The following is an 18,802-nucleotide window of genomic DNA, read 5'->3' as shown; positions in this document are numbered from 1 at the left end:
TCAAAAAAGCGTTTTCAGCTCCAAATAGCACTGTTTAGACTTCTCCACTTACAAGGTGACAAGAAATAACACGTTCTTCAACTGCAAATGAGAACTTTGACTTTTGAGTTCATTTTGGCCACAAAAAACAGTTTTTCATTAAAAAGAGTCAAAAACGCGTTTTCAGCTCCAAATAGCACTGTTTGGACTTCTCCACTTACAAGGTGACAAGAAATAACACTTTCTTCACGTTTGAGTGCATATTGTAAATAAAAATCAGTTTTTCATTCAAAAGTTTCAAAAAAGCGTTTTCAGCTCCAAATAGCACTGTTTGGACTTCTCCACTTACAAAGTGACAAGAAATAACACTTTCTTCAACTGCAAATGAGAACTTTGACTTTTAAGTTCATTTTGGCCACAAAAAACAGTTTTTCATTCAAAAGTGTCAAAAAAGCGTTTTCAGCTCCAAACAGCACTGTTTGGACTTCTCCACTTACAAGGTGACAAGAAATAACACGTTCTTCAACTGAAAATGAGTACTTTGACTTTTGAGTTCATTTTGGCCACAAAAAACAGTATTTCATTCAAAAGTGTCAAAAACGCGTTTTCAGCACTAAATAGCACTGTTTGGACTTCTCCACTTACAAGTTGACATGAAATAACACTTTCTTTACTTTTGAGTGCATATTGTACATAAAAATCAGTTTTTCATTCAAAAGTGTCAAAAAAGCGTTTTCAGCTCCAAATAGCACTGTTTGGACTTCTCCACTTACAAGGTGACAAAAAATAACACTTTCGTCACTTTTGAGTGCATATTGTACATAAAAATCAGTTTTTCATTCAAAAGTTTCAAAAAAGCGTTTTCAGCTCCAAATAGCACTGTTTGGACTTCTCCACTTACAAGGTGACAAGAAATAACACTTTCTTCAACTGCAAATGAGAACTTTGACTTTTGAGTTCATTTTGGCCACAAAAAATAGTTTTTCATTCAAAAGTGTCAAAAACGCGTTTTCAGCTCCAAATAGCACTGTTTGGACTTCTCCACTTACAAGGTGACAAGAAATAACACTTTCGTCACTTTTGAGTAGATTTTGGCCACAGAAAAACAGTTTTTCATTTAAAAGTGTCAAAAATGCGTTTTCAGCTCCAAATAGCACTGTTTGGACTTCTCCACTTACAAGGTGACAAGAAATAACACTTTCGTCACTTTTGAGTGAATATTGTACATAAAAATCAGTTTTTCATTCAAAAGTGTCAAAAAAGCGTATTCAGCTCCAAATAGGACTGTTTAGACTTCTCCACTTACAAGGTGACAAGAAATAACACTTTCTTCACTTTTGAGTGCATATTGTACATACAAATCAGTTTTTCATTCAAAAGTTTCAAAAAAGCGTTTTCAGCTCCAAATAGCACTGTTTGGACTTCTCCACTTACAAGGTGACAAGAAATAACACTTTCTTCAACTGCAAATGAGAACTTTGACTTTTGAGTTCATTTTGGCCACAAAAAATAGTTTTTCATTCAAAAGTGTCAAAAACGCGTTTTCAGCTCCAAATAGCACTGTTTGGACTTCTCCACTTACAAGGTTACAAGAAATAACACTTTCGTTACTTATGAGTGCATTTTGGCCACAGAAAAACAGTTTTTCATTCAAAAGTGTCACAAAAGCGTTTTCAGCTCCAAATAGCACTGTTTGGACTTCTCCACTTACAAGATGACAAGAAATAACACTTTCTTCACTTTTGAGTGCATATTGTACATAAAAATCAGTTTTTCATTCAAAAGTTTGAAAAAAGCGTTTTCAGCTCCAAATAGCACTGTTTGGACTTCTCCACTTACAAGGTGACAAGAAATAACACTTTCTTCAACTGCAAATGAGAACTTTGACTTTTGAGTTCATTTTGGCCACAAAAAAACAGTTTTTTATTCAAAAGTGTCAAAAACGCGTTTTCCGCTCCAAATAGCACTGTTTGGACTTCTCCACTTACAAGGTGACAAGAAATAACACTTTCTTCAACTGCAAATGAGAACTTTGACTTTTGAGTTCATTTTGGCCACAAAAAAACAGTTTTTCATTCAAAAGTGTCAAAAACGCGTTTTCAGCTCCAAATAGCACTGTTTGGACTTCTCCACTTACAAGGTGACAAGAAATAACACTTTCGTTACTTTTGAGTGCATATTGTACATAAAAATCAGTTTTTCATTCAAAAGTTTGAAAAAAGCGTTTTCAGCTCCAAATAGCACTGTTTGGACTTCTCCACTTACAAGGTGACAAGAAATAACACTTTCTTCAACTGCAAATGAGAACTTTGACTTTTGAGTTCATTTTGGCCACAAAAAAACAGTTTTTTATTCAAAAGTGTCAAAAACGCGTTTTCCGCTCCAAATAGCACTGTTTGGACTTCTCCACTTACAAGGTGACAAGAAATAACACTTTCTTCAACTGCAAATGAGAACTTTGACTTTTGAGTTCATTTTGGCCACAAAAAAACAGTTTTTCACTCAAAAGTGTCACAAAAGCGTTTTCAGCTACAAATAGCACTGTTTGGACTTTCCCACTTACAAGATGACAAGAAATAACACTTTCTTCACTTTTGAGTGCATATTGTACATAAAAATCAGTTTTTCATTCAAAAGTGTCAAAAAAGCGTTTTCAGCTCCAAATAGCACTGTTTAGACTTCTCCACTTACAAGGTGACAAGAAATAACACGTTCTTCAACTGCAAATGAGAACTTTGACTTTTGAGTTCATTTTGGCCACAAAAAACAGTTTTTCATTAAAAAGAGTCAAAAACACGTTTTCAGCTCCAAATAGCACTGTTTGGACTTCTCCACTTACAAAGTGACAAGAAATAACACTTTCTTCACGTTTGAGTGCATATTGTAAATAAAAATCAGTTTTTCATTCAAAAGTGTCAAAAATGCGTTTTCAGCTCCAAATAGCACTGTTTGGACTTCTCCATTTACAAGGTGACAAGAAATAACACTTTCTTCAACTGCAAATGAGAACTTTGACTTTTGAGTTCATTTTGGCCACAAAAAATAGTTTTTCATTCAAAAGTGTCAAAAACGCGTTTTCAGCTCCAAATAGCACTGTTTGGACTTCTCCACTTACAAGGTGACAAGAAATAACACTTTCGTTACTTTTGAGTTCATTTTGGCCACAAAAAACAGTTTTTCATTCAAAAGTGTCACAAAAGCGTTTTCAGCTACAAATAGCACTGTTTGGACTTTTCCACTTACAAGATGACAAGAAATAACACTTTCTTCACTTTTGAGTGCATATTGTACATAAAAATCAGTTTTTCATTCAAAAGTGTCAAAAAAGCGTTTTCAGCTCCAAATAGCACTGTTTAGACTTCTCCACTTACAAGGTGACAAGAAATAACACGTTCTTCAACTGCAAATGAGAACTTTGACTTTTGAGTTCATTTTGGCCACAAAAAACAGTTTTTCATTAAAAAGAGTCAAAAATGCGTTTTCAGCTCCAAATAGCACTGTTTGGACTTCTCCACTTACAAGGTGACAAGAAATAACACTTTCTTCACGTTTGAGTGCATATTGTAAATAAAAATCAGTTTTTCATTCAAAAGTTTCAAAAAAGCGTTTTCAGCTCCAAATAGCACTGTTTGGACTTCTCCACTTACAAAGTGACAAGAAATAACACTTTCTTCAACTGCAAATGAGAACTTTGACTTTTAAGTTCATTTTGGCCACAAAAAACAGTTTTTCATTCAAAAGTGTCAAAAAAGCGTTTTCAGCTCCAAACAGCACTGTTTGGACTTCTCCACTTACAAGGTGACAAGAAATAACACGTTCTTCAACTGAAAATGAGTACTTTGACTTTTGAGTTCATTTTGGCCACAAAAAACAGTATTTCATTCAAAAGTGTCAAAAACGCGTTTTCAGCAATAAATAGCACTGTTTGGACTTCTCCACTTACAAGTTGACATGAAATAACACTTTCTTTACTTTTGAGTGCATATTGTACATAAAAATCAGTTTTTCATTCAAAAGTGTCAAAAAAGCGTTTTCAGCTCCAAATAGCACTGTTTGGACTTCTCCACTTACAAGAAGACAAGAAATAACACTTTCGTCACTTTTGAGTGCATTTTGGCCACAGAAAAACAGTTTTTCATTTAAAAGTGTCAAAAATGCGTTTTCAGCTCCAAATAGCACTGTTTGGACTTCTCCACTTACAAGATGACAAGAAATAACACTTTCGTCACTTTTGAGTGCATTTTGGCATCAGAAAAACAGTTTTTCATTTAAAAGTGTCAAAAATGCGTTTTCAGCTCCAAATAGCACTGTTTGGACTTCTCCACTTACAAGGTTACAAGAAATAACACTTTCGTTACTTATGAGTGCATTTTGGCCACAGAAAAACAGTTTTTCATTCAAAAGTGTCACAAAAGCGTTTTCAGCTCCAAATAGCACTGTTTGGACTTCTCCACTTACAAGATGACAAGAAATAACACTTTCTTCACTTTTGAGTGCATATTGTACATAAAAATCAGTTTTTCATTCAAAAGTTTGAAAAAAGCGTTTTCAGCTCCAAATAGCACTGTTTGGACTTCTCCACTTACAAGGTGACAAGAAATAACACTTTCTTCAACTGCAAATGAGAACTTTGACTTTTGAGTTCATTTTGGCCACAAAAAAACAGTTTTTCATTCAAAAGTGTCAAAAACGCGTTTTCAGCTCCAAATAGCACTGTTTGGACTTCTCCACTTACAAGGTGACAAGAAATAACACTTTCTTCAACTGCAAATGAGAACTTTGACTTTTGAGTTCATTTTGGCCACAAAAAAACAGTTTTTCATTCAAAAGTGTCAAAAACGCGTTTTCAGCTCCAAATAGCACTGTTTGGACTTCTCCACTTACAAGGTGACAAGAAATAACACTTTCGTTACTTTTGAGTGCATTTTGGCCACAAAAAACAGTTTTTCACTCAAAAGTGTCACAAAAGCGTTTTCAGCTACAAATAGCACTGTTTAGACTTTTCCACTTACAAGATGACAAGAAATAACACTTTCTTCACTTTTGAGTGCATATTGTACTAAAAAATCAGTTTTTCATTCAAAAGTGTCAAAAAAGCGTTTTCAGCTCCAAATAGCACTGTTTAGACTTCTCCACTTACAAGGTGACAAGAAATAACACGTTCTTCAACTGCAAATGAGAACTTTGACTTTTGAGTTCATTTTGGCCACAAAAAACAGTTTTTCATTAAAAAGAGTCAAAAACGCGTTTTCAGCTCCAAATAGCACTGTTTGGACTTCTCCACTTACAAGGTGACAAGAAATAACACTTTCTTCACGTTTGAGTGCATATTGTAAATAAAAATCAGTTTTTCATTCAAAAGTTTCAAAAAAGCGTTTTCAGCTCCAAATAGCACTGTTTGGACTTCTCCACTTACAAGGTGACAAGAAATAACACTTTCTTCAACTGCAAATGAGAACTTTGACTTTTAAGTTCATTTTGGCCACAAAAAACAGTTTTTCATTCAAAAGTGTCACAAAAGCGTTTTCAGCTCCAAATAGCACTGTTTGGACTTCTCCACTTACAAGGTGACAAGAAATAACACTTTCGTCACTTTTGAGTGCATATTGTACATACAAATCAGTTTTTCATTCAAAAGTGTCACAAAAGCGTTTTCAGCTCCAAATAGCACTGTTTGGACTTCTCCACTTACAAGGTGACAAGAAATAACACTTTCTTCAACTGCAAATGAGAACTTTGACTTTTAAGTTCATTTTGGCCACAAAAAACAGTTTTTCATTCAAAAGTGTCAAAAATGCGTTTTCAGCTCCAAATAGCACTGTTTGGACTTCTCCATTTACAAGGTGACAAGAAATAACACTTTCTTCAACTGCAAATGAGAACTTTGACTTTTGAGTTCATTTTGGCCACAAAAAATAGTTTTTCATTCAAAAGTGTCAAAAACGCGTTTTCAGCTCCAAATAGCACTGTTTGGACTGCTCCACTTACAAGGTGACAAGAAATAACACTTTCGTTACTTTTGAGTTCATTTTGGCCACAAAAAACAGTTTTTCATTCAAAAGTGTCACAAAAGCGTTTTCAGCTACAAATAGCACTGTTTGGACTTTTCCACTTACAAGATGACAAGAAATAACACTTTCTTCACTTTTGAGTGCATATTGTACATAAAAATCAGTTTTTCATTCAAAAGTGTCAAAAAAGCGTTTTCAGCTCCAAATAGCACTGTTTAGACTTCTCCACTTACAAGGTGACAAGAAATAACACGTTCTTCAACTGCAAATGAGAACTTTGACTTTTGAGTTCATTTTGGCCACAAAAAACAGTTTTTCATTAAAAAGAGTCAAAAATGCGTTTTCAGCTCCAAATAGCACTGTTTGGACTTCTCCACTTACAAGGTGACAAGAAATAACACTTTCTTCACGTTTGAGTGCATATTGTAAATAAAAATCAGTTTTTCATTCAAAAGTTTCAAAAAAGCGTTTTCAGCTCCAAATAGCACTGTTTGGACTTCTCCACTTACAAAGTGACAAGAAATAACACTTTCTTCAACTGCAAATGAGAACTTTGACTTTTAAGTTCATTTTGGCCACAAAAAACAGTTTTTCATTCAAAAGTGTCAAAAAAGCGTTTTCAGCTCCAAACAGCACTGTTTGGACTTCTCCACTTACAAGGTGACAAGAAATAACACGTTCTTCAACTGAAAATGAGTACTTTGACTTTTGAGTTCATTTTGGCCACAAAAAACAGTATTTCATTCAAAAGTGTCAAAAACGCGTTTTCAGCACTAAATAGCACTGTTTGGACTTCTCCACTTACAAGTTGACATGAAATAACACTTTCTTTACTTTTGAGTGCATATTGTACATAAAAATCAGTTTTTCATTCAAAAGTGTCAAAAAAGCGTTTTCAGCTCCAAATAGCACTGTTTGGACTTCTCCACTTACAAGAAGACAAGAAATAACACTTTCGTCACTTTTGAGTGCATTTTGGCCACAGAAAAACAGTTTTTCATTTAAAAGTGTCAAAAATGCGTTTTCAGCTCCAAATAGCACTGTTTGGACTTCTCCACTTACAAGGTGACAAGAAATAACACTTTCGTCACTTTTGAGTGAATATTGTACATAAAAATCAGTTTTTCATTCAAAAGTGTCAAAAAAGCGTATTCAGCTCCAAATAGGACTGTTTAGACTTCTCCACTTACAAGGTGACAAGAAATAACACTTTCTTCACTTTTGAGTGCATATTGTACATAAAAATCAGTTTTTCATTCAAAAGTTTCAAAAAAGCGTTTTCAGCTCCAAATAGCACTGTTTGGACTTCTCCACTTACAAGGTGACAAGAAATAACACTTTCTTCAACTGCAAATGAGAACTTTGACTTTTGAGTTCATTTTGGCCACAAAAAATAGTTTTTCATTCAAAAGTGTCAAAAACGCGTTTTCAGCTCCAAATAGCACTGTTTGGACTTCTCCACTTACAAGGTTACAAGAAATAACACTTTCGTTACTTATGAGTGCATTTTGGCCACAGAAAAACAGTTTTTCATTCAAAAGTGTCACAAAAGCGTTTTCAGCTCCAAATAGCACTGTTTGGACTTCTCCACTTACAAGATGACAAGAAATAACACTTTCTTCACTTTTGAGTGCATATTGTACATAAAAATCAGTTTTTCATTCAAAAGTGTCAAAAAAGCGTTTTCAGCTCCAAATAGCACTGTTTAGACTTCTCCACTTACAAGGTGACAAGAAATAACACGTTCTTCAACTGCAAATGAGAACTTTGACTTTTGAGTTCATTTTGGCCACAAAAAACAGTTTTTCATTAAAAAGAGTCAAAAACGCGTTTTCAGCTCCAAATAGCACTGTTTGGACTTCTCCACTTACAAGGTGACAAGAAATAACACTTTCTTCACGTTTGAGTGCATATTGTAAATAAAAATCAGTTTTTCATTCAAAAGTTTCAAAAAAGCGTTTTCAGCTCCAAATAGCACTGTTTGGACTTCTCCACTTACAAGGTGACAAGAAATAACACTTTCTTCAACTGCAAATGAGAACTTTGACTTTTAAGTTCATTTTGGCCACAAAAAACAGTTTTTCATTCAAAAGTGTCACAAAAGCGTTTTCAGCTCCAAATAGCACTGTTTGGACTTCTCCACTTACAAGGTGACAAGAAATAACACTTTCGTCACTTTTGAGTGCATATTGTACATACAAATCAGTTTTTCATTCAAAAGTGTCACAAAAGCGTTTTCAGCTCCAAATAGCACTGTTTGGACTTCTCCACTTACAAGGTGACAAGAAATAACACTTTCTTCAACTGCAAATGAGAACTTTGACTTTTAAGTTCATTTTGGCCACAAAAAACAGTTTTTCATTCAAAAGTGTCAAAAATGCGTTTTCAGCTCCAAATAGCACTGTTTGGACTTCTCCATTTACAAGGTGACAAGAAATAACACTTTCTTCAACTGCAAATGAGAACTTTGACTTTTGAGTTCATTTTGGCCACAAAAAATAGTTTTTCATTCAAAAGTGTCAAAAACGCGTTTTCAGCTCCAAATAGCACTGTTTGGACTTCTCCACTTACAAGGTGACAAGAAATAACACTTTCTTCAACTGCAAATGAGAACTTTGACTTTTGAGTTCATTTTGGCCACAAAAAAACAGTTTTTCATTCAAAAGTGTCAAAAACGCGTTTTCAGCTCCAAATAGCACTGTTTGGACTTCTCCACTTACAAGGTGACAAGAAATAACACTTTCGTTACTTTTGAGTGCATTTTGGCCACAAAAAACAGTTTTTCACTCAAAAGTGTCACAAAAGCGTTTTCAGCTACAAATAGCACTGTTTAGACTTTTCCACTTACAAGATGACAAGAAATAACACTTTCTTCACTTTTGAGTGCATATTGTACATAAAAATCAGTTTTTCATTCAAAAGTGTCAAAAAAGCGTTTTCAGCTCCAAATAGCACTGTTTAGACTTCTCCACTTACAAGGTGACAAGAAATAACACGTTCTTCAACTGCAAATGAGAACTTTGACTTTTGAGTTCATTTTGGCCACAAAAAACAGTTTTTCATTAAAAAGAGTCAAAAACGCGTTTTCAGCTCCAAATAGCACTGTTTGGACTTCTCCACTTACAAGGTGACAAGAAATAACACTTTCTTCACGTTTGAGTGCATATTGTAAATAAAAATCAGTTTTTCATTCAAAAGTTTCAAAAAAGCGTTTTCAGCTCCAAATAGCACTGTTTGGACTTCTCCACTTACAAGGTGACAAGAAATAACACTTTCTTCAACTGCAAATGAGAACTTTGACTTTTAAGTTCATTTTGGCCACAAAAAACAGTTTTTCATTCAAAAGTGTCACAAAAGCGTTTTCAGCTCCAAATAGCACTGTTTGGACTTCTCCACTTACAAGGTGACAAGAAATAACACTTTCGTCACTTTTGAGTGCATATTGTACATACAAATCAGTTTTTCATTCAAAAGTGTCACAAAAGCGTTTTCAGCTCCAAATAGCACTGTTTGGACTTCTCCACTTACAAGGTGACAAGAAATAACACTTTCTTCAACTGCAAATGAGAACTTTGACTTTTAAGTTCATTTTGGCCACAAAAAACAGTTTTTCATTCAAAAGTGTCAAAAATGCGTTTTCAGCTACAAATAGCACTGTTTGGACTTTTCCACTTACAAGATGACAAGAAATAACACTTTCGTTACTTTTGAGTTCATTTTGGCCACAAAAAACAGTTTTTCATTCAAAAGTGTCACAAAAGCGTTTTCAGCTACAAATAGCACTGTTTGGACTTTTCCACTTACAAGATGACAAGAAATAACACTTTCTTCACTTTTGAGTGCATATTGTACATAAAAATCAGTTTTTCATTCAAAAGTGTCAAAAAAGCGTTTTCAGCTCCAAATAGCACTGTTTAGACTTCTCCACTTACAAGGTGACAAGAAATAACACGTTCTTCAACTGCAAATGAGAACTTTGACTTTTGAGTTCATTTTGGCCACAAAAAACAGTTTTTCATTAAAAAGATTCAAAAATGCGTTTTCAGCTCCAAATAGCACTGTTTGGACTTCTCCACTTACAAGGTGACAAGAAATAACACTTTCTTCACGTTTGAGTGCATATTGTAAATAAAAATCAGTTTTTCATTCAAAAGTTTCAAAAAAGCGTTTTCAGCTCCAAATAGCACTGTTTGGACTTCTCCACTTACAAAGTGACAAGAAATAACACTTTCTTCAACTGCAAATGAGAACTTTGACTTTTAAGTTCATTTTGGCCACAAAAAACAGTTTTTCATTCAAAAGTGTCAAAAAAGCGTTTTCAGCTCCAAACAGCACTGTTTGGACTTCTCCACTTACAAGGTGACAAGAAATAACACGTTCTTCAACTGAAAATGAGTACTTTGACTTTTGAGTTCATTTTGGCCACAAAAAACAGTATTTCATTCAAAAGTGTCAAAAACGCGTTTTCAGCACTAAATAGCACTGTTTGGACTTCTCCACTTACAAGTTGACATGAAATAACACTTTCTTTACTTTTGAGTGCATATTGTACATAAAAATCAGTTTTTCATTCAAAAGTGTCAAAAAAGCGTTTTCAGCTCCAAATAGCACTGTTTGGACTTCTCCACTTACAAGAAGACAAGAAATAACACTTTCGTCACTTTTGAGTGCATTTTGGCCACAGAAAAACAGTTTTTCATTTAAAAGTGTCAAAAATGCGTTTTCAGCTCCAAATAGCACTGTTTGGACTTCTCCACTTACAAGGTGACAAGAAATAACACTTTCGTCACTTTTGAGTGAATATTGTACATAAAAATCAGTTTTTCATTCAAAAGTGTCAAAAAAGCGTATTCAGCTCCAAATAGGACTGTTTAGACTTCTCCACTTACAAGGTGACAAGAAATAACACTTTCGTCACTTTTGAGTGCATATTGTACATAAAAATCAGTTTTTCATTCAAAAGTTTCAAAAAAGCGTTTTCAGCTCCAAATAGCACTGTTTGGACTTCTCCACTTACAAGGTGACAAGAAATAACACTTTCTTCAACTGCAAATGAGAACTTTGACTTTTGAGTTCATTTTGGCCACAAAAAATAGTTTTTCATTCAAAAGTGTCAAAAACGCGTTTTCAGCTCCAAATAGCACTGTTTGGACTTCTCCACTTACAAGGTGACAAGAAATAACACTTTCGTCACTTTTGAGTGCATTTTGGCCACAGAAAAACAGTTTTTCATTTAAAAGTGTCAAAAATGCGTTTTCAGCTCCAAATAGCACTGTTTGGACTTCTCCACTTACAAGGTGACAAGAAATAACACTTTCGTCACTTTTGAGTGAATATTGTACATAAAAATCAGTTTTTCATTCAAAAGTGTCAAAAAAGCGTATTCAGCTCCAAATAGGACTGTTTAGACTTCTCCACTTACAAGGTGACAAGAAATAACACTTTCTTCACTTTTGAGTGCATATTGTACATAAAAATCAGTTTTTCATTCAAAAGTTTCAAAAAAGCGTTTTCAGCTCCAAATAGCACTGTTTGGACTTCTCCACTTACAAGGTGACAAGAAATAACACTTTCTTCAACTGCAAATGAGAACTTTGACTTTTGAGTTCATTTTGGCCACAAAAAATAGTTTTTCATTCAAAAGTGTCAAAAACGCGTTTTCAGCTCCAAATAGCACTGTTTGGACTTCTCCACTTACAAGGTTACAAGAAATAACACTTTCGTTACTTATGAGTGCATTTTGGCCACAGAAAAACAGTTTTTCATTCAAAAGTGTCACAAAAGCGTTTTCAGCTCCAAATAGCACTGTTTGGACTTCTCCACTTACAAGGTGACAAGAAATAACACTTTCTTCAACTGCAAATGAGAACTTTGACTTTTGAGTTCATTTTGGCCACAAAAAATAGTTTTTCATTCAAAAGTGTCAAAAACGCGTTTTCAGCTCCAAATAGCACTGTTTGGACTTCTCCACTTACAAGGTTACAAGAAATAACACTTTCGTTACTTATGAGTGCATTTTGGCCACAGAAAAACAGTTTTTCATTCAAAAGTGTCACAAAAGCGTTTTCAGCTCCAAATAGCACTGTTTGGACTTCTCCACTTACAAGATGACAAGAAATAACACTTTCTTCACTTTTGAGTGCATATTGTACATAAAAATCAGTTTTTCATTCAAAAGTGTCAAAAAAGCGTTTTCAGCTCCAAATAGCACTGTTTAGACTTCTCCACTTACAAGGTGACAAGAAATAACACGTTCTTCAACTGCAAATGAGAACTTTGACTTTTGAGTTCATTTTGGCCACAAAAAACAGTTTTTCATTAAAAAGAGTCAAAAACGCGTTTTCAGCTCCAAATAGCACTGTTTGGACTTCTCCACTTACAAGGTGACAAGAAATAACACTTTCTTCACGTTTGAGTGCATATTGTAAATAAAAATCAGTTTTTCATTCAAAAGTTTCAAAAAAGCGTTTTCAGCTCCAAATAGCACTGTTTGGACTTCTCCACTTACAAGGTGACAAGAAATAACACTTTCTTCAACTGCAAATGAGAACTTTGACTTTTAAGTTCATTTTGGCCACAAAAAACAGTTTTTCATTCAAAAGTGTCACAAAAGCGTTTTCAGCTCCAAATAGCACTGTTTGGACTTCTCCACTTACAAGGTGACAAGAAATAACACTTTCGTCACTTTTGAGTGCATATTGTACATACAAATCAGTTTTTCATTCAAAAGTGTCACAAAAGCGTTTTCAGCTCCAAATAGCACTGTTTGGACTTCTCCACTTACAAGGTGACAAGAAATAACACTTTCTTCAACTGCAAATGAGAACTTTGACTTTTAAGTTCATTTTGGCCACAAAAAACAGTTTTTCATTCAAAAGTGTCAAAAATGCGTTTTCAGCTCCAAATAGCACTGTTTGGACTTCTCCATTTACAAGGTGACAAGAAATAACACTTTCTTCAACTGCAAATGAGAACTTTGACTTTTGAGTTCATTTTGGCCACAAAAAATAGTTTTTCATTCAAAAGTGTCAAAAACGCGTTTTCAGCTCCAAATAGCACTGTTTGGACTTCTCCACTTACAAGGTGACAAGAAATAACACTTTCTTCAACTGCAAATGAGAACTTTGACTTTTGAGTTCATTTTGGCCACAAAAAAACAGTTTTTCATTCAAAAGTGTCAAAAACGCGTTTTCAGCTCCAAATAGCACTGTTTGGACTTCTCCACTTACAAGGTGACAAGAAATAACACTTTCGTTACTTTTGAGTGCATTTTGGCCACAAAAAACAGTTTTTCACTCAAAAGTGTCACAAAAGCGTTTTCAGCTACAAATAGCACTGTTTAGACTTTTCCACTTACAAGATGACAAGAAATAACACTTTCTTCACTTTTGAGTGCATATTGTACATAAAAATCAGTTTTTCATTCAAAAGTGTCAAAAAAGCGTTTTCAGCTCCAAATAGCACTGTTTAGACTTCTCCACTTACAAGGTGACAAGAAATAACACGTTCTTCAACTGCAAATGAGAACTTTGACTTTTGAGTTCATTTTGGCCACAAAAAACAGTTTTTCATTAAAAAGAGTCAAAAACGCGTTTTCAGCTCCAAATAGCACTGTTTGGACTTCTCCACTTACAAGGTGACAAGAAATAACACTTTCTTCACGTTTGAGTGCATATTGTAAATAAAAATCAGTTTTTCATTCAAAAGTTTCAAAAAAGCGTTTTCAGCTCCAAATAGCACTGTTTGGACTTCTCCACTTACAAGGTGACAAGAAATAACACTTTCTTCAACTGCAAATGAGAACTTTGACTTTTAAGTTCATTTTGGCCACAAAAAACAGTTTTTCATTCAAAAGTGTCACAAAAGCGTTTTCAGCTCCAAATAGCACTGTTTGGACTTCTCCACTTACAAGGTGACAAGAAATAACACTTTCGTCACTTTTGAGTGCATATTGTACATACAAATCAGTTTTTCATTCAAAAGTGTCACAAAAGCGTTTTCAGCTCCAAATAGCACTGTTTGGACTTCTCCACTTACAAGGTGACAAGAAATAACACTTTCTTCAACTGCAAATGAGAACTTTGACTTTTAAGTTCATTTTGGCCACAAAAAACAGTTTTTCATTCAAAAGTGTCAAAAATGCGTTTTCAGCTACAAATAGCACTGTTTGGACTTTTCCACTTACAAGATGACAAGAAATAACACTTTCGTTACTTTTGAGTTCATTTTGGCCACAAAAAACAGTTTTTCATTCAAAAGTGTCACAAAAGCGTTTTCAGCTACAAATAGCACTGTTTGGACTTTTCCACTTACAAGATGACAAGAAATAACACTTTCTTCACTTTTGAGTGCATATTGTACATAAAAATCAGTTTTTCATTCAAAAGTGTCAAAAAAGCGTTTTCAGCTCCAAATAGCACTGTTTAGACTTCTCCACTTACAAGGTGACAAGAAATAACACGTTCTTCAACTGCAAATGAGAACTTTGACTTTTGAGTTCATTTTGGCCACAAAAAACAGTTTTTCATTAAAAAGATTCAAAAATGCGTTTTCAGCTCCAAATAGCACTGTTTGGACTTCTCCACTTACAAGGTGACAAGAAATAACACTTTCTTCACGTTTGAGTGCATATTGTAAATAAAAATCAGTTTTTCATTCAAAAGTTTCAAAAAAGCGTTTTCAGCTCCAAATAGCACTGTTTGGACTTCTCCACTTACAAAGTGACAAGAAATAACACTTTCTTCAACTGCAAATGAGAACTTTGACTTTTAAGTTCATTTTGGCCACAAAAAACAGTTTTTCATTCAAAAGTGTCAAAAAAGCGTTTTCAGCTCCAAACAGCACTGTTTGGACTTCTCCACTTACAAGGTGACAAGAAATAACACGTTCTTCAACTGAAAATGAGTACTTTGACTTTTGAGTTCATTTTGGCCACAAAAAACAGTATTTCATTCAAAAGTGTCAAAAACGCGTTTTCAGCACTAAATAGCACTGTTTGGACTTCTCCACTTACAAGTTGACATGAAATAACACTTTCTTTACTTTTGAGTGCATATTGTACATAAAAATCAGTTTTTCATTCAAAAGTGTCAAAAAAGCGTTTTCAGCTCCAAATAGCACTGTTTGGACTTCTCCACTTACAAGAAGACAAGAAATAACACTTTCGTCACTTTTGAGTGCATTTTGGCCACAGAAAAACAGTTTTTCATTTAAAAGTGTCAAAAATGCGTTTTCAGCTCCAAATAGCACTGTTTGGACTTCTCCACTTACAAGGTGACAAGAAATAACACTTTCGTCACTTTTGAGTGAATATTGTACATAAAAATCAGTTTTTCATTCAAAAGTGTCAAAAAAGCGTATTCAGCTCCAAATAGGACTGTTTAGACTTCTCCACTTACAAGGTGACAAGAAATAACACTTTCGTCACTTTTGAGTGCATATTGTACATAAAAATCAGTTTTTCATTCAAAAGTTTCAAAAAAGCGTTTTCAGCTCCAAATAGCACTGTTTGGACTTCTCCACTTACAAGGTGACAAGAAATAACACTTTCTTCAACTGCAAATGAGAACTTTGACTTTTGAGTTCATTTTGGCCACAAAAAATAGTTTTTCATTCAAAAGTGTCAAAAACGCGTTTTCAGCTCCAAATAGCACTGTTTGGACTTCTCCACTTACAAGGTGACAAGAAATAACACTTTCGTCACTTTTGAGTGCATTTTGGCCACAGAAAAACAGTTTTTCATTTAAAAGTGTCAAAAATGCGTTTTCAGCTCCAAATAGCACTGTTTGGACTTCTCCACTTACAAGGTGACAAGAAATAACACTTTCGTCACTTTTGAGTGAATATTGTACATAAAAATCAGTTTTTCATTCAAAAGTGTCAAAAAAGCGTATTCAGCTCCAAATAGGACTGTTTAGACTTCTCCACTTACAAGGTGACAAGAAATAACACTTTCTTCACTTTTGAGTGCATATTGTACATAAAAATCAGTTTTTCATTCAAAAGTTTCAAAAAAGCGTTTTCAGCTCCAAATAGCACTGTTTGGACTTCTCCACTTACAAGGTGACAAGAAATAACACTTTCTTCAACTGCAAATGAGAACTTTGACTTTTGAGTTCATTTTGGCCACAAAAAATAGTTTTTCATTCAAAAGTGTCAAAAACGCGTTTTCAGCTCCAAATAGCACTGTTTGGACTTCTCCACTTACAAGGTTACAAGAAATAACACTTTCGTTACTTATGAGTGCATTTTGGCCACAGAAAAACAGTTTTTCATTCAAAAGTGTCACAAAAGCGTTTTCAGCTCCAAATAGCACTGTTTGGACTTCTCCACTTACAAGATGACAAGAAATAACACTTTCTTCACTTTTGAGTGCATATTGTACATAAGAATCAGTTTTTCATTCAAAAGTTTGAAAAAAGCGTTTTCAGCTCCAAATAGCACTGTTTGGACTTCTCCACTTACAAGGTGACAAGAAATAACACTTTCTTCAACTGCAAATGAGAACTTTGACTTTTGAGTTCATTTTGGCCACAAAAAAACAGTTTTTCATTCAAAAGTGTCAAAAACGCGTTTTCAGCTCCAAATAGCACTGTTTGGACTTCTCCACTTACAAGGTGACAAGAAATAACACTTTCGTTACTTTTGAGTGCATTTTGGCCACAAAAAACAGTTTTTCACTCAAAAGTGTCACAAAAGCGTTTTCAGCTACAAATAGCACTGTTTGGACTTTCCCACTTACAAGATGACAAGAAATAACACTTTCTTCACTTTTGAGTGCATATTGTACATAAAAATCAGTTTTTCATTCAAAAGTGTCAAAAAAGCGTTTTCAGCTCCAAATAGCACTGTTTAGACTTCTCCACTTACAAGGTGACAAGAAATAACACGTTCTTCAACTGCAAATGAGAACTTTGACTTTTGAGTTCATTTTGGCCACAAAAAACAGTTTTTCATTAAAAAGAGTCAAAAACACGTTTTCAGCTCCAAATAGCACTGTTTGGACTTCTCCACTTACAAGGTGACAAGAAATAACACTTTCTTCACGTTTGAGTGCATATTGTAAATAAAAATCAGTTTTTCATTCAAAAGTGTCAAAAATGCGTTTTCAGCTCCAAATAGCACTGTTTGGACTTCTCCATTTACAAGGTGACAAGAAATAACACTTTCTTCAACTGCAAATGAGAACTTTGACTTTTGAGTTCATTTTGGCCACAAAAAATAGTTTTTCATTCAAAAGTGTCAAAAACGCGTTTTCAGCTCCAAATAGCACTGTTTGGACTTCTCCACTTACAAGGTGACAAGAAATAACACTTTCGTTACTTTTGAGTTCATTTTGGCCACAAAAAACAGTTTTTCATTCAAAAGTGTCACAAAAGCGTTTTCAGCTACAAATAGCACTGTTTGGACTTTTCCACTTACAAGATGACAAGAAATAACACTTTCTTCACTTTTGAGTGCATATTGTACATAAAAATCAGTTTTTCATTCAAAAGTGTCAAAAAAGCGTTTTCAGCTCCAAATAGCACTGTTTAGACTTCTCCACTTACAAGGTGACAAGAAATAACACGTTCTTCAACTGCAAATGAGAACTTTGACTTTTGAGTTCATTTTGGCCACAAAAAACAGTTTTTCATTAAAAAGAGTCAAAAATGCGTTTTCAGCTCCAAATAGCACTGTTTGGACTTCTCCACTTACAAAGTGACAAGAAATAACACTTTCTTCAACTGCAAATGAGAACTTTGACTTTTAAGTTCATTTTGGCCACAAAAAACAGTTTTTCATTCAAAAGTGTCAAAAAAGCGTTTTCAGCTCCAAACAGCACTGTTTGGACTTCTCCACTTACAAGGTGACAAGAAATAACACGTTCTTCAACTGAAAATGAGTACTTTGACTTTTGAGTTCATTTTGGCCACAAAAAACAGTATTTCATTCAAAAGTGTCAAAAACGCGTTTTCAGCAATAAATAGCACTGTTTGGACTTCTCCACTTACAAGTTGACATGAAATAACACTTTCTTTACATTTGAGTGCATATTGTACATAAAAATCAGTTTTTCATTCAAAAGTGTCAAAAAAGCGTTTTCAGCTCCAAATAGCACTGTTTGGACTTCTCCACTTACAAGAAGACAAGAAATAACACTTTCGTCACTTTTGAGTGCATTTTGGCCACAGAAAAACAGTTTTTCATTTAAAAGTGTCAAAAATGCGTTTTCAGCTCCAAATAGCACTGTTTGGACTTCTCCACTTACAAGATGACAAGAAATAACACTTTCGTCACTTTTGAGTGCATTTTGGCCACAGAAAAACAGTTTTTCATTTAAAAGTGTCAAAAATGCGTTTTCAGCTCCAAATAGCACTGTTTGGACTTCTCCACTTACAAGGTTACAAGAAATAACACTTTCGTTACTTATGAGTGCATTTTGGCCACAGAAAAACAGTTTTTCATTCAAAAGTGTCACAAAAGCGTTTTCAGCTCCAAATAGCACTGTTTGGACTTCTCCACTTACAAGATGACAAGAAATAACACTTTCTTCACTTTTGAGTGCATATTGTACATAAAAATCAGTTTTTCATTCAAAAGTTTGAAAAAAGCGTTTTCAGCTCCAAATAGCACTGTTTGGACTTCTCCACTTACAAGGTGACAAGAAATAACACTTTCTTCAACTGCAAATGAGAACTTTGACTTTTGAGTTCATTTTGGCCACAAAAAAACAGTTTTTCATTCAAAAGTGTCAAAAACGCGTTTTCAGCTCCAAATAGCACTGTTTGGACTTCTCCACTTACAAGGTGACAAGAAATAACACTTTCTTC

The sequence above is a fragment of the Oryzias latipes genome, chromosome 9 (genome assembly GCF_053564925.1).
Source record: "Oryzias latipes strain Hd-rR chromosome 9, Olatipes_Hd-rR_3.1".
NCBI classification, from domain to species: Eukaryota; Metazoa; Chordata; class Actinopteri; order Beloniformes; family Adrianichthyidae; genus Oryzias; species Oryzias latipes.
The sequence above is the reverse complement of the archived record's forward strand: the minus strand, read 5'-3'. Positions refer to the sequence as shown.